Source organism: Stegodyphus dumicola, chromosome 12 (assembly GCF_044657685.1).
Source record: "Stegodyphus dumicola isolate Sdum_Otavi_A_Nest chromosome 12, ASM4465768v1".
NCBI classification, from domain to species: Eukaryota; Metazoa; Arthropoda; class Arachnida; order Araneae; family Eresidae; genus Stegodyphus; species Stegodyphus dumicola.
Window position 1 is genome coordinate 57310857 of NC_140779.1, and position 17330 is coordinate 57328186.

A 17330-nucleotide genomic window follows, 5' to 3' on the forward strand; every position below is an offset into this window, starting at 1 on the left:
TTTAATCTACCTTCGCCTCCAGTTTCCTATATTTATTATGAATCAACACTTCTAAGCCATCAAAATTCCTGCTAGACTTTACTTTTGACTATGTTTTTATCACAATTCAATCTGGTAGGATGCCTCGCGTGCGGAATGGAACATTATTCCCAAAGTGGATTTCGGTAAATATTTATTGAACTTTATTATAAAATATAATAAATAATAAAGTTCAATAAATATGTCTGCTTATCTGCAAGTCCAAAAGTGCTAACGTCAGTGAAAACGAAGTGCACGGCCATCTGTTATGTATTCAGAAAAAAAAAAGTGTTTTAAATCATCAAAGTATACCTATGCTTCACAGAAGTATTACCATCGAAATTGTGGTTACAATTGTGAAAGTGAATTAGTTAATTATGCCTTCATTTTCTAATCTTCAAGCTATCTACGGCTTCGTCAATTGTGCGCAACCTGGAATCAGCAAGTCAACTACACCGATTCGTGCTAAAACAAGTGTCTAACAAGTTTTAAATGTAAGTCAAAATTCATTCTTTGAAATTTAATTCAGCATATGCGGTGATTTAATAAGTGCAACGTAATTCAACAGAAATATGAAAATGTGAAAAAAAAATCGAATCATAGATTTGCTGTTAGTGCTTTAAAATTTAGTGCCAGCCTTCCAAAATTAATTCGGCGTTTGTTTATTGTAGAATGACGAATGTTTTAAGAGTGCCAACATTTCAAATCATTCCAGTACTTTCAAGGTCATTACGTCTAAGGGTTTTTTTTTTTTTTTTTTTTTTTTTTTTTTTTTTAATCACAATTGTTTTACCTCTGCTTTTGCGTAACTGAATCTACATTGGGAAATGATATTTTTTCTTAATAAAATGGACAATAATTTCTTAATAAAAATGTAACACTGTGATATGAAAAAATAATAATTTAATGATATCAGAAATTTGAATTCGAATAATTTATTAAAGTAAGTAAAGAAGATTTTTAATTATTTTTAGGGAGGGCTGTTAAGATAAATAATTATATTTTGGAATTTATGTTGAAAATTGTAAATACGAATTTTATAATTATTCTAAAAATGAAGTGGATATAAAAAATACGTGAAATCAGTACAGATAAGTAATATGAAATTATGGTAAATTGCATGTTAAAAGTTTATGAGTGACTGTATGTTACGTTTAGAGTATGTTGTGGAAGTACTGGTTCCGAAACAGAGGCCTGTTATTACCTCTGTACAGTTGTTCCTTTTACCCTCTTCATGTAACATAATGTTGAAGGCTCCCATTTTATGATTGAATGTAATTTTGTTAATATTATTATTAATATATTTTTTACTATGGAATGTATTAGAGCAGTTCTCAAAGGCCAGTTAACTCATGAACAAGCACCGGAGGCCTTTATATGTAACTTACCTAATAGATAGAATATGTTTGTTTAGAAATACTGCAGGCCTTCAGTTTGGTAAAATCAGAAATGGCAAACGAAAGATAATAACGGTGAATGCCTAATTTCTCAAAATGTTACTCCTATTATATTTATGGAGTTAAAATACAATTTATCAATATGGAAATTAGTATCATAAATGTTTATGTGTGTTACATTTAATTATAAGTAATGATTATCTAAAAGGTTCAATTGTTATATTCTGTAATAACAAGAACCTTCCCTGAAGAACTATGATTATGTGAACTCTCAAACAAAGAATTTTGTACTGAAATGTTGAAAAATTCAATAGGACTCTAAAATGTAAATTTATTAAAAAATTCATATTTATGAATTATACTTTAGAATTATTTATTTAATTACTGCTGATCAAAATTTTATGATGTACGTTTTTCTTCATTTCCTAGAGCTTTAATTCTCTTTCTTTAAAAAGGCTTCTCTGTAGCTATGCCTTTTTCTCCTTGAAATAGGGAGGGGGCATGTAAGAAAAATAAAGAATACTTTTCTCTTCTGTTCTAAAAATAGTAACCTCTATTTGCACTGTGTCATTTCGAGACTATATACTATAAGAAAAATAAAGAATATGTAAAAGATTAAATTAATAGCGTAAAATTAATTTTTCTCTTCTATTCTAAAAATAGTAACTTCCATTTGTACCGCGTCATTTCGAGACTAAACTATGCCATATAGTGCTTACGTAATTCTGATGATGTAAATGGAAATAAAACTCAAACAGCCAATAGTAATTTTACAGCAGTATTAACTATCCAATCAAAATACATCGAGAACCAAAACTCAGTCTGAATTAAGATTTCACCCTGAACATAACGCACATGCTTCTACGTTTTGGCTTAGCTGCACTGCTATCTGGCTGTTCCTTCTTTCTTAGCAAAAATGTAAACTTTTCGGTATAGGCACAATTAATGTACCAACTTGATTGTAGTCGCAACATGTCTGCTGAAATAAAACATGAAGATTTAATCTGCCTTCGCCTCCAGTTTCCTATATTCATTATGGATCAACACTTCTACGCCCTCAAATTTCCTGCTAGTCTTTGTTTATATGACATATATATATTTATATAATTTTTATGCGGAAAATTGGAACCAAAAAGGGAGGTGCGAAAGTATAGCTATAGCAGTCCTATATACAAAATTTCAAAGTTCTGAGGTTACTCATTGAGAAAAGCGAGATACATAGATACATACTAACGTACGTACATACAGACGTCACGAAAAATCTCTTCGGAATCCTTTTTAAATCCTTTTTTGCAGCCCCTTTTGGGAAAAAAAAGTCCTTTATTCTGTTCTTACGTACGGATGTCACAGAAAAACATTGTTAAATTGCATTCGATAGCGGTAAAAAAAATAGTTTGGTTAAAATATGATACTCGAAAATTTTCGCGATTACAATGCATCCTTTTCTCGTACAAGGAAGTAAAAAGAGCTGAGCTCACTGAACCGAATAAGAGAGTGGGTGTGTATACACACACACACACACACACACACACACACACACACACATATATATATATATATATATATATATATATATTTATATACTTTTGGTGCGGCTGATTGAAACCAAAAAGTAAATGCTTAACTACATGTTATAGCAGTCTTATATACAAAATTTCAACTTTCTGATTCTACTCGTTTCGAGTTATGCGAGACACATACATACATACGTACGTACGCACGAAAAAATATTTTCTGAATCCATTTTAAATACGTTTTACAACCCGTTTTAGAAAAGAAAGTCCTTTATTCTGTCCTTACATACAGATGTCTCGCATAAACATCGTTAAATTGCATTTGATAGCGATCAAAATGAATATTTTGGTTTACATGATACCTGAATATTTTCGCGATTACAGTACTTCATCATACAAGGAAGTAGAAAAGGAAGAAAATAACAGAAATTAAGACAGACAAATCCAAACTTCCACTCTCCACCGGTCTCGATTGTTGGCTCTTTGTGTTCTCTCTCATCCCTCGTTCGTATGACGAGAATATTGATTGGCTGATGGCGGAGAAACAGGGTGACTCGCTTAAGCGTGTGCAGATCTCAGCAAAATATATGAGAAAATAATAAATGCAAGGAGGCTAAATTACTTCGAATTACTTCCAAAAGGAATGCATTGCACCAAAATTTGTGTACAGTTAAACAGTTCCTTAGGATTGGGGAATTTGAAGGAACTCCAATTCACAGTAAAGGAGATGTTGCACATTTTCCCTAAACGTTTCAAAAGCATTCTACCCGTGTGGCACTATGGTCTTGTGTAAAAACTAATTCAGCTGATCTACGATAAAGAAGTCGTGAAATTAATCCACTCTCTTCTAAATCAACGAGTTTTCGTGGTCAAGGAAAGAAACTTTCATCTCCTGGGCCAATCAGAGCAGGAATTCCACAAGTTTCGATCGTTGGACCAATTTTGCATCTTTTTTACGTAATGATTTCCCGAAGCCAGGATACGACGTAAATTCGTTTATGACGTAAATTCATTTCTCGCATGCTGACGACACCGCGACAGAGGGCAAGCCTGAGAAACCAAAGCTGGCAATTACACAGTATAAAGCCAAGATTGCTGCATGCGATACACAAGCCAAGACTCAAAATCTCACCAGGACTGAACACATCATGTATATTCGCACAGGGCGAATTCAATAATAAAGTCTTATCCTTTGCTTGGCAAATACTTAAACCTAAGCCTCAAATGAAAAAGGCACATTTACGTCTCGGTTATCAAGTCAATTGTCATCTACGTCTGCCAGCACAGGCTGAGATTATCTTGGGTAATCTGAAAATTCTTCAAACATTACAAATAGATTTCTGAGAATTATCACAAATGTGGTCCGTACGGAAATATTCTATTCAGACCTCAAATTTCCCACAATGCAGGAGACTCTCAAAGCACTTAATTTGTTCCAGAGAGCTATCAATTGTCCCATGATTAACTATTCTTATATCTTCAAATACGATGTACTAGAAAATAAGAAATTACTAAGACTTTTCGCTGCATATCTGTTGGAAGATGAAACTTTTATTTCTTAGACTGGTTCATGCTGCTGAAATGAGAATGGACTTTTAGAGAATCAAATGAAACTGTATATGTTGTAAATACTGTATATATATATATATTTCTTCATCTTACTTTGGTTCATTATGTATATTTAAACTGTATTTTATGTTTAAATGCATTTGTTCTGCAAAGAATTAAAAAAAATTCCTCTTCAAGCTGATTTAGGAAGGAGAACTTCGAAATTTTGGATGAAATGACCAGCGAGAACCAACAGCTAAGTCGAGTTGAGTCGAAAAAAGCTATGCCGCGAACACCGGGTGTAAAACTATATAACAAATACGGCCATTTAAGGCGTAGGACATAAAATTCTCATGGCCGTTGGTATCCGAAGGGAAATCGGAACAGAAAGGAAAAGAAGGCAAAGAAAGAGAGCCGGATGGATCGAAGAACGATTAAGATATCACAAATCAGACTAGATTTGATTAGAGCACGTGGAAGAAGAAAATCAAAGCATTAAAATTGGTGAAGTCCGCCATGCACAGACACTAAATCGCAAATGCAATGCACAGTACGGTGACAAAATAGAATAATATAATAAATACAATACACCAAACTGCAAAACAAACAAAATTACATTAAAAAGTCATTTTGAATAAAGTGAAAGAAAAATTAATTACGAATGCCATTTGCAAGTACTAGTTACAAAGTACTATACAAAAACTACACAAAATTATTATATGCAAAAACTTGCAGGTAAATATAATAAAATGTAGTTTAACTAGAGAAATTATCGTCTATTTTCAAGTGCGTTTCAAAACGGTCTGAGTCTAGAACAGTCCGGTTCTAGAATTTTATTGTTGGAAAAAACTGAAAGAGCTTAAGTGCTCGCAACAAAGAGCTTCATCATATTTTTATTTTTATTTTGTTCAAATATATTTCAATAGTGTCCAGTTTAATATCTTCGTGAAGCGTTTGATTTATGGCATGAGAGGTCGTAATCATGTGGAGGTAACGAATTTTATTTCTTTGAACTTAAGATAATTTTTGGCAGCAGTTGTCCATGCAGACGAGGCATAAACTAAAATTCGCCTTGCGAATTGACGAGTAAACAAAATGTTTTTTCTTGGGGTCTATCTTTGAGTATTTCTCAGTTAAGTGAATAAAACTATTAATAACATTCCGCATTTATTTTTAACATTATTTATGTGATCATTCCGTTTGAAATTTGTGTTAAAGGTAATACCCAAATAATGAGCTTTCTTGAACTCAGGTACAACTTCACTGAAAAGTAAGTTTCGAGTAGTCTTAACAGTGACTATTTTCCTTCTAATAATTAATAGTTGAAGATTTTATTCATTGATAGCTAAGTATTCTCCAGGTACTTTTCTAATCGTACTAGTTCTTTATGTCGGATAGTTGATACAGAAACATTTTTATTGACATTAGTTGATCTTGGGGCCGTATCATCCGCCTAACACCCGAGGAAATAATGTTTGCTTAGACTATCCCTGAGAAAAATCAGTTACGTAAAAAAGGTATAAAATAGTGCAAAGGATGGATCCCTACGGTAGAAGACTTCCCATGATCGGTCATTTCCCTGGAGTCAAAATTTTTCTATTAGTGATAAAAGATATAAGTAAAGTAATTATTTCTCTCTCTAGATTCATTTAGACCAAATTATAAATAAACCCTCATGCCAGACGCGATCGAATGCTTTTGCCGTGTCTAACATGAGCAAGGCGATATTTTCTCTATTATGAACGGCTGCTCTAGCAAACTCGATCAAGTGCAAAAATTTTTTAGTTGTAGACAGTGACTGCCTAAAACAAATTGTTCCTTAGGCATAACTGGTAAGTAAGGCTGTAGCCTGAAAAGTATACTCTCATAAATTTTCCTAAATGGGCAAATGAGCCAAAATGATAATGAAAATCCGGCTTTGCTGTGTCCTTGCCTGGTTTGGACAGTAGTATCATTTTAGCACATTTTCACGAGTCCGGGAAGTAAGAATTTGAGAGACAAGCATTTATTATACTGGTGAATATACTGATAATAATGTCGAAGGTTTCTGAATGCAGTGTTTGGGATATCGTTGTGGCCAGGGGCCTTCCTGATTTTTAATTTTTAACGGCACCTTGAATCTTTAATTGGAGTTTTCAAGTATGCTAATCTTCTCTCAGTGTGCGTATGAGGGGGAGACATTTAACCAGTCCCTAACCCTATAACAAAGAACGTGATGAAGTTAATATCTCTAGGGTTGGCATTTGGTGTAAACTGTCTTAGTGTCTGCAAAGATCTTAGCTTTGGTATCATTAGAGAGCGCTACTTCGTTTTCCCTAAAAGTAGGACAATTGCAAATATAATTCATTTTCATCTTATTAATGTAGGCCCAAAAGAAGAAGTCGTTAATAACAAGGTTGAGTAAGTTATTTTCCCAAGGCTCAGTTGAATCCAGTTATGTGCTTTTTCATTTGTCGTTTCAGCCTATTAACTTCTCTTTTCAACTCTGGGCTCTGTAATATGCCATTTCTTCAGTTTTCTGATCCTTTACTTAATTACATCTCTAAAGGAAGCCGTTGCTCGATATTATTTTTTAATATCCTATGAGAGGCGTTGTGAATAGCAGTTTTGATAGTGCTAGTAAGCGTTTCGAGTGCTGCATCAATATATTTTTTATTTTTCAGTACTCCAAGTTTTGGACGATTTGTAGATAAAAGTAAACGCTTAAGTTTCCCAGTTACTACATCATAATAATGATCAGCTCCTATCAAAAGATTAATTTTTTCTTTGCAGTCCCAAGAATCTGCGAGTTGTAAACCTTCTAACTGTTTGCCTAAAATGTGTCTATCAAGATTAGGAGGTGGTAAATCAGAACTTGAAATTGGTTCAGGCACGAGAGCTTCAATTTCGATTTTCAAATTCGGTGTTTCCTTGTTCTGTAATTTTATCTTAACAACGTCAAATGTTTTTCTAATGGGTGTTTTATTTGCAAACGTAAATACCGAAAGAGTCTCTGTTCGAATAACAGGGAGCTTCAATTTATCCGCGATTTCTTTTCTTAGGAAAGAACGCATACTACCTGAATCCAGTACAGCTCTAATTAAAACCGACTGCGTAGTTTTTCGAAGTGTTACGCAACACGTCTGAAGCGAAATAGTTTTAATTTTGCTGCGTGAGAATGCTGAAAGAACATGCGAATCTTCTATACTTTTATTTTTTTCATTTCGTTCTTTCTCAGCGCGAAAGCATATTGAACGGTTATGTCGACCTTTGCACTTGGAGCAGACGAGATCGCTTCGACACTGATTTCTGCGGTGGTTTGATTTCAAACAAAGGTAACATTTGGCATGTTTACGTAATAAATTTCTCTTCTCATCAACTGTCAGTGATTCACAGTCTTCAGTAATATGTTTGGATGTATTACAAAAGAGACAGCAATTAGTAGTTTCGTTTTCTTTAACCGGCGCCAGCAGCTGCTGAGTGGAATGGACGATACTCCCCTTCCCTCCCATCTCTTTATAAACACAGGAAGTGATTACTGATTTATGAGTGGAGAGCAAAAGATGGCTTCTCTCGCGACTTTCCAATTCTAAACGAACAAACTGCAATAATTCGTCAACATTAAAAAAAGATGACGAATCCGTTTTACGATTGAATTCTAAAGTTATATCAGACGGCAGAGTTTTCATTATGGCTGGAATCAACATATAACTGTATTTATCCGGTGTGACTTCTAATGATTTCACGCTGCGTATTTGAGTTTCTATAGTGTCACAAAGTTTGCGAAGTTTGACAGTGTCACTGGATTTGGTTACTGGGGTAAGATTCAGGAGCTTTTGCATGTGTGAGTTTATAATTATATCTTTTATGCCAAACCTGTTTTTAAGTATTTCGACAACTTCATCGTAATTTGGTTCCGAAATGCAAAAACCTTCTATCGCGTTTTCAGCGTTGCTGCATAAGTACGATATAAAATAATTAAATTTTTCGATCTTTGTTAAAGATTCATTATCGTGGATTGCTACCTTGAAAGAGTTCCAAAAACTTGTCCACTGGGTATAATCTCCATAGAATTTAGCGATGGTTAACTTTGGCAGACACGTACATTTATTGCTTTCGATTTTAGAATTGGTTTCGTTAAGAGAGTTTTATTATCCGAATTTGTTACTTTATTTAATTCTTTCAATTTTTTATTTGCTCTGAATTGCCATAACTGAATTTTCTCTTCGTATTCGATACAAGATAGAATTTCTGTTTCAAACTCCTCCGCCTCTGATTTCAAGTCACGCTCTATCTGTGCATCTAATTCACTCAGAGTTTTCGATTTCGTGATTAATTGGTCTAAACTTTCTTCTAATGTATTTGTATCAATTTCTTCTTTATTCAACTCCGATTCGATTTTTTTAGAATCTTGGACACAGTGGTTCTGATAACTTTGCGTTTCGATTTTAATTTAACAGCAGACTCTTCTGCCATTGTTACTGTACAAATTAGAAAATTTAGTCTTACCTTTTGCTGACTTCGCACACTTGCAACGTGCTAAATCCAATTCTGGACGGCCTAATGCACCAGCTGTTTCAAATTATTTTAAGATCTATAAATCGACATCAATCACTTTAAAAATGTACAATTTTTACAGATCATTAATCAAAACATGGTGGTTCAGTTGACAAATAAATCTATATGCTTTCATAATCGAAAACTGAAATCAAATAGGAACCGAAGTGTTCGTAATCAAATAGTGTGCGAACCATCAGACATCTATCTATCGAGCTGCCGGTGGAGAGTCTATCGAAATTCAGAAGGCACGTCGCGTCGCGTTAACACGCAACTCTAGCGCCATCTATCAATTAATCAAAATAATTTCCACAATGAGGATAGAATTCAGGAATGTATGCATGTGTGTATGGATGTATGTGTTCATGTATGCATGTATATAAGTATGTACACATATGTATACACACATACATTTTTTAATTTGATCCCGATAACACAAGATTACCAAAAGATTTAATGACTAAACATATTAAACTCATTGTCTTAATTGAGTTATTGTTAGCTCATTGAAAATTCATAACCGATAGATCTAATGCTTTACTTTATAGCATAAAGGTGAGAAACTGTCCTGCCTGATGATTTCACAATAATGTCACCAAATTCATGCAAGTCAGGAACTCATCATTAGTCATTTAGATCTTCCTGGCATCTTGATGAAGGTTGTTTTCTTCACGGTAAAAGTAAATTTCATAAAGGCTCCAAAAAATGGATAAAGGCATATCCGTCTCAAAATTATCTGAGGTGTATGACATTGGAAAGTCAACTGTATATGACATAAGCAAAAAGAAAAAGGAACTTTTTGAATTTTTTGTGGATTCATCCCACTTGCAATGAATAACAGAAAAAGGGTTCGTTATGCTAAAAGTGACGATCACGACAATGTTATGATTGAATGGGTCAGACAGCGTCGCAGCGAGGGCGTACCATACACCGAGGGTCCAATGCTAATGGCTCAAGCCAAAATATTTCATAAAGAAATGAACTTAAACACCGAGTGCACATATTCGACAGGTTGGCTAACCAAATTTAAAAATCGCCATGGTATAAGACAATTAAAAATTTCAGGTGAAAAAGCTTCAGCTCATACTGAACAATTTACAGATGCATTCATTGAACTCATTACTAGTAAACAATTATCTCCAGAACAAATTTACAACGCTGATGAAACTGGTCTTTTCTGACTATATGTACCGCGAAATACCTTGGCAACCTCTACAGAAAAGGCTCCAACTTGTGTCAAAGATTCCAAAACGAGACTAACAAATTTAGCATGCGCAAATGCTGCAGGAATCCACAAGAGTAAACTTTTCGTAATCGGAAAACATGTACGACCTCGAGCATTTAAAGGAGTAACGATTTTTCCCCATTATATATCGCGCAAATAAAAGAGCATAGCATTGATGAATGATTGGTTTGAAAATCATTTTATACCCGAGGCTCGGCGACATTTGAATTCGGTTGGTTTACCCTGATGACTCAAAAATAGTTCTCATTGTTGACAACTATTCGGCCCATTTCAGTTAAAGTTTTAGTGAAAGATAATGTATCAGTATTATTCTTCCCTCCAAATTGTACGTCTAATCATGCAGCTTATGGATATGGGAATAGTGCACGCGCTGAAATGGAAATGTAAAGTAGCATTTTTAAAATCTATGTTAAATTTCTTGAACAATGGCAAGATTATTTAAGACTTTTTTGAAATTTTTTAGCATAAAATCTGCTGTGTGGAGCATCGCAAGATCGTGGGAGGACGTGTCTCCAGATACGTTAAAAAATGCTTGGCATAATTTATGGCCAGCTACCATATTTCATGGTGAGGACGATGAAGATGACAGCCGCGAATTTGAAGGTTTTCGGACATCGCAAACTAAAGGTGAAATTTTCCAGTTATTGGATTTTGTAAAGAAATGTGGAGAAGCGGTAATAAATAGAGATGATATAACAGAAGTTTTTCATTGCAACGACAATGCCTCAATCATCAATCAATTAACGAACGCCGAAATCTGTAGTATGGTTCTAGATCCAGTAAATACCACTTCCGATAGTGAAGAAAGTGACAGAGAGGTTATTGAAAAAGAAAAAATTTCGATTGACAAATTGGTCGGTATTCTCGACACAGCAATTACAGGTCTTGAACAGTGGAACTTTGTAACTGAACAAGAAATTATTTCTGTTTGTAGAATTAAAGAGAAAGTATTAGCACAAAAAACGAAGCAACTTAAACAACTTACATTGAAAGAAATGTTTAATAAAGTAAACAAATAAATATTAAGCTCCTTTTTTTGTAAATTTGATACCCTTTAGATCATAATTCCTCTTTATTTAATACTTTTAATTGTATAATTTCTGCATGCCATCTTACCAGATTTAAATTGATGATCTATAATCCGGAAAAACCCCTAATCCGGAATCGCCGAAGTCCCAACGAGTCCGGATTACGGACTTTGTACTGTGATATATAATTACCATGAGTAAAACCCAATTTTTTATTTGACATACTGTTGTAATTTATATGTAATCTACTTTCCTATAGGATAGATAATAAGAGCTGATAGCTCACAGCGGAACAGCTGCCTATTTCCTGGTTTATTGTGCTGTTCTAATTTTAAAATTTATTTGCTGAGTTTTTCGGTCGCTGCAGAAATTTCTTGATTAACCTTTTCTTTCCAATTTTTCGTTTTCTCTCTCCTGTATACTATCCCTCGTTCACAGCACTAATAATTCTCCCTTCGACAGCAATACTCTCTTTTATTTCTGCTGCCTCTTTCGTCATTTAAGCGGCATTTATTTCAAAGCAGTTCTTCATTACAGCAACCGTAGCTGCTCCTCTTTCTCAGCTGGCAGCAATCATTTTCATTATGGCTTTCAGCTGATCTTCCACCTTCCTGGTTATTCAAAGAATTCCACTCCTGACACCAATTGTTGTGGGCTGTCGGTTCGTTGATATCTCTTTAGATGATCATTCTAGATAAAGAAGACGAAATTTACAATTATCTAAAAATAATCTGAGAGTTTTCAGATTTTATATTACACCCAAAGGGGCATTTTTCCCCATTTACACACACATACAGGTTTTGATAGCATTTGAGCTAATGTCCCTTTTGGCCAAAAATATTTAAAAACAGCATATCTTTAGAATTTCTGACAGACGGTCTTGCGCACTGGAGGTAAAAATGCCTTATTTTTTCCTGTACAGTGTTGCCATTGCTCACTTTGATAACGTTGAGTTTGATAATCAAAAATTCGTTTGTTTCATATTACAAAATATGAAATAGACAATAAAACAAATTCCAAATTCGGGCTTCCAGGTGTCCAGATTCGAGTGAAGGACTTTAAAATTTAATGATTCTCAGTACTATTGTTTTGTGAATGTACAATGTGAAAAACACGCATACACTCATGCAGATTCTTCATTATTTAATTTCTTTAAATACAATACAGGGCGATAACATTTGGCGGCAACAGTTTAAAAGTGATTTGCCGTTTATACTGAAATGCCACAAAATGATGTTTCGAGACTAATAGCCCTTCTGGATTTACGCTCCTTTGGGCTAATAAAAAATTCACGAAATAGAGCACAATAAATAGCTCGAAGAGAACACAGTTATTAAGCAGTTACTCCTTCGTGCAAGACAAACAGAGCTAATTATTAAAAATATCTTATAAAGAAACCTCCATTAAGATTCAGCTAACGCTTCCTAAACTGCTAAACTTACACCTGAATAACAACTTCTCTTTTAGCTCCGACTATCGTGTGCACGCGCACGGTGTGTTCTAACTCCAGCACGTAGTGTCACATTGAAGAATTGGCGAAAAAAATCATTCATCTAAATTACAAATTGCTAGTTCGGAGATATGTTTCTTTACCCAAGCATAAGAGTTTATCTTTCAAGTTACAGCAAAGTATTGCTTATCAGTTTAAATTCCCGTTAGTCATGTGTCTGAGAAACGGTAGTTCAAGATCCACTCAACAATGCTGACATCCATAGGTATCAAGAATCACTGCCTTCGCATGATCACTGCTAGAACTTGCGATGGCTGATCACCGAATTGAAAACATGGAAAACTGCTACAAAGTTTGTATGAAAGTCAAAGGCGGTCCACATACCTTACTGATGCAAGTTTTTTGTTTGTTTGTTCTGAGATATAAAAATCAATTTGTTAATGACCCAAATGTGATGTCATCTTATAAATTTAAGAAAATTATATATTGTTTTCATTTCTGAACATAATACTTGTTTTTCTCCATGCATAATTTCTTACCTTCTAAGTGTAATTTGATGTTAATCAATGTGTTACTTTTTCATTTGCATTGACTTCACCATGTGCTTAACTTTTGGAAGCCTATGTACTTTCAATCAAGCAAGTCCTCATCAAGACTGGTGAAGATGAACCACAACTCATGTAACATAATATAAATAATAAATATCTGAATATAATTACGAAACTGATTATACTGATTACTCTTTGATATATACCTATTTATTTCAAAATGTTGGTTGTATAACCACGGTACCAAGCAATGAATCAAATAACATGCTTTCAACCTGTAATAATTTTGCTCACATGATACCTCTCAATAACATATCTGAAATTTATGTTATTACATATATACACTATATAGAATAAAATATTTCGGTACTTTTCCGTTTTGTCGACGCAGGCGATAAAGTTGCCAATAATGGTAAAACTGATGCCAAACGGAACATCCTCGCTGGTAACCTTTTACGCTTCATTTTCAAAATAAATTACAGCTATTTCTTATCAGATTCATTGTTTCTTTCAATACTGGCATACAATTACATAGAAATTTTACCAGATAGTTCAATTTTATGTTCTAAGGCCATTTGAGGTAATTAAATCAATTAGGATGCAATCAAACCGCTCACTCGAAGGCAAAAATATAAAAAAGGCAAAGTCAATTGTTAAATTCATCAATTCTAATGAGAATGCACTAGCGAAGTAAAGCACTGCGGTTTTACATAATTTCTGAGTAAGCTATTCGCACGAATTGAAATAATTCTTGCATTTAAACTTGTATTCGAAATTACGATTTAACTTGAAATTAATGTAGATAGTTACTGAATTAGATTTTTGTAGCGCAGTTTACGTGAGATGAGATCACTTGGGGTCACGTGATATAAACCGGTGAATCGGGATGTTGAACCATGAAAGCATAGTAAATTCTTAAATTAATGTCTTTTTACAAATTTATCGTCTTCATTTTATTGGTTTGTAGGGTTTATATTTATTTTGACTAACATTTATTTTAAATTTAAGCTATCTTTCCTGTCAAGCATTTACTTTCCCCTGGAATTGCCAAGTATGTAAATCGTAGTAGAACGCGCAGAGTATTCAAATTTTTAGCAGAAGTAATTTGAGTTAAATAGAAGGGAAGCGAGATTATAAGTGCGCTTCTTGAATCACGAGCGTGAAGATTGCTTGGTAGAAAGTTTAAGAACCGCGCGTTTCGGCCTGTGTGCCTATTTCGACAGTTCGTTGAATCTTTCAAATTCTTAATCAGAAAGTTTGCTGAACCTCAGCTGTATCTTAGAACGCGGTTAAGATAGTTACAATTATAGAGCCTCGTAGATAGTTACTTCGTTAGTTATGCATCCTGTCATTTATTTTTAGTTGTACTTTTCTATTTTTTGTTTAACCGTCGGTTCGGCGTAGTTTGTGAGCGTCAAGTGTACGCAACTGTGATTTCTAAAGTGAAATAAAAATGAGTTAAAGCCTTCTTAAGAGTCTGCGTAATTTCCAGTTCATAGCCGTCACTACTACTATTGTTGACAAATTGGGGCCTCCGAACATCACATCGGCGCCCGAACACTTTACGAACTGAAATGGCCGAAAACTGGATGGATTCCAACAACAAGAAATGGCGAACCAATTAGAAGGATTTGGATACCTGGTCCAGACGATGAGAGCATCGATCAAGCCAAACGTCAATTTCGACGAAAAAAATTCGGTGGCGATATTTTTAGAAGGCCTAGAAAATCATTTCCAGCTATACCCTGTGCCTGAAAGACAAAAAGTTGCCATTGCCACGTCTGCACTAAGAGAACAGGCCTCAATGTGGTGGAAGAATATAGGGAAATTTTTATTAGGGGAATTCGGAGGCCAAACATATACCTTTGAAAATCATTATTAAAGGCCTTCCCCATAGTGAAAGACCGAGGAAAGCTAGAAGCCGAACTGTGTAGTTTTTATCAACGTAATATAGAAGATTTGACGGACTTCATTCTGCGAAAAGTTAAGCTGATAAACATGCTGTATGGGAAGAAACCCGACGCAGAGATTATTGAAATAATCTTACGTCGTCAATTACTACCTGTTGTCCAAGATTACGTTGAAATCCGAAACCCAAGCACTTTGCAGGAACTCTTCGAGTTGGCGGTCAAGTTCCAAAATCGCAGAATAGCGGAAAGAGCTAGAGGGGCATCGTATTCTCAAGGTCTCCGAAGGCAATCCTCAAATCAACAAAAATCGCTCTTATGGGGAAAAGAGCTATCAAGCCAATTCATCGAAGCTCGAAGGTCAAGGCCCAAAAAGGAAATTTGAAAACAACCGTCCGCGTACCCAGAAGACTGAAGTTGAAAGGAATGCTTTAAACGAGCAGAGGGGCCTGTAAAAGCGAGGGTCCAGACCCCGGAAGTTTCGAAAAAACCCTCCAAAAGATACCTAAATACGGTCGTGGTAAAGAACTCACAATTACCGATTATACAAGTCCTGGTTGGCGATGTACCAGTAGAAGCCCTCATCGATACAGGGGCAGAAGGTAATTTTATGAGTGATACATTTTTTAAGAAGAATTTTAATAGGTTACGATTATTTAAAAATAAAAACACAGAAATTATAGCGGCGCAGGGAAAAACCTGTCAATGCATTGGGAAATTATCATTACAAATACAGGTAAAAGATGAAAGCCTCAAAGTATTAATTTTTGTGGTCAAAAATTTGCAGAGTCCAGTCATTTTAGGCATGGAGTTTTTAAAGGCCGAGAAGGCCAAACTGAATTTTCAGGAAAATTCGATTATGCTGGAAATGGATCGGAGGGTGGTGGAGCAAGTGAAACAACCGCAAGTGGACCTTAGCCATTTGAATGACCATGAAAGCCAAGCCATCCAGCAAGTGGTGAGTACTTTTTCGAACTTGTTTTCAGAACGGCCTGGTAATTGTCAAATTGTTACGCATGATATACAATTAACTGCCGACAAACCCTATAGGACTAAACCTTATCGGTATGATAAACAGAAAGAACAAATAATTGAAGAACACATTCAGGAAATGTTGAAGTTATTATCTGGAAAAGAACCAGATAATAACGCCCATAAATAGTGAGTACGCGAGTCCAGTCGTACTATGTAGGAAAAAGAATGAGTTCCCTCCCTCGGATAAAAAGGCTTGGAGGTTTGCTATCGATTACAGAAAGCTTAATAGTGTTACTAAATTCCCAGTTTACCCTTTGCCGGTTATACAGGAAATTATTAGAAAGATTAAGTCTACGAGATACATGACTACGTTGGACTTAACGTCTGGCTACTATCAAATAGCTATGAGACCCGAAGACATACATAAAACCGCTTTTATCACAAAATAGGGCACTTACGCATTTTTACGCATGCCCTTTGGGTTGTGTGGGGCCCCGTCAACATTCCAGAGAGCTATGGACATTGTTCTAAAGCCTGTCCTAGGAAAATCGACTTTAATCTATGTAGATGATATAATTATAACGAGTAGTACGTTGGAACAACATATTAAAGATTTAGAAGAGGTTTTTAAATTATTAAAAGAGGCCGGTCTTACAATTAACGCATCAAAATGCAAATTCGCGACTAAAGAACTTAAATATATGGGTTATAAATTTCGCAAAAGGGTATAGAAACTCAGGATTCAAAAATAAAAGCCATCAAGAATTTCCCACCTCCCAATGTTAGGTCCTGAAACCCCAACACCGCCAAGAAACTTTCTTCTTTCCTTGGGTTATGTTCTTATTATCGGTCGTTCATAAAAGAGTTCGCGAACATTGTTGAACCGCTGTTAGCAATTAAAAGAAAGAAAAATAAGTTTACGTGGACAGCAGAGGCAAATATTGCATTTGAAAGGTTAAAAGAAGCACTCATCAATGCCCCTGTTTTGAAATTCCCGGAAGGGGACGAAAACCTGGAAATTGCAGCAGATGCGTCGGACTGTGCCGTAGGTGCGGTTCTCATGCAGAATGGCCATCTTTTAGCATTTTTTAGTAAAACTTTAAATTCTACGCAAAGGAATTATACAGCTACAGAGAGAGAAACATTAGCCATATTAATGGCTG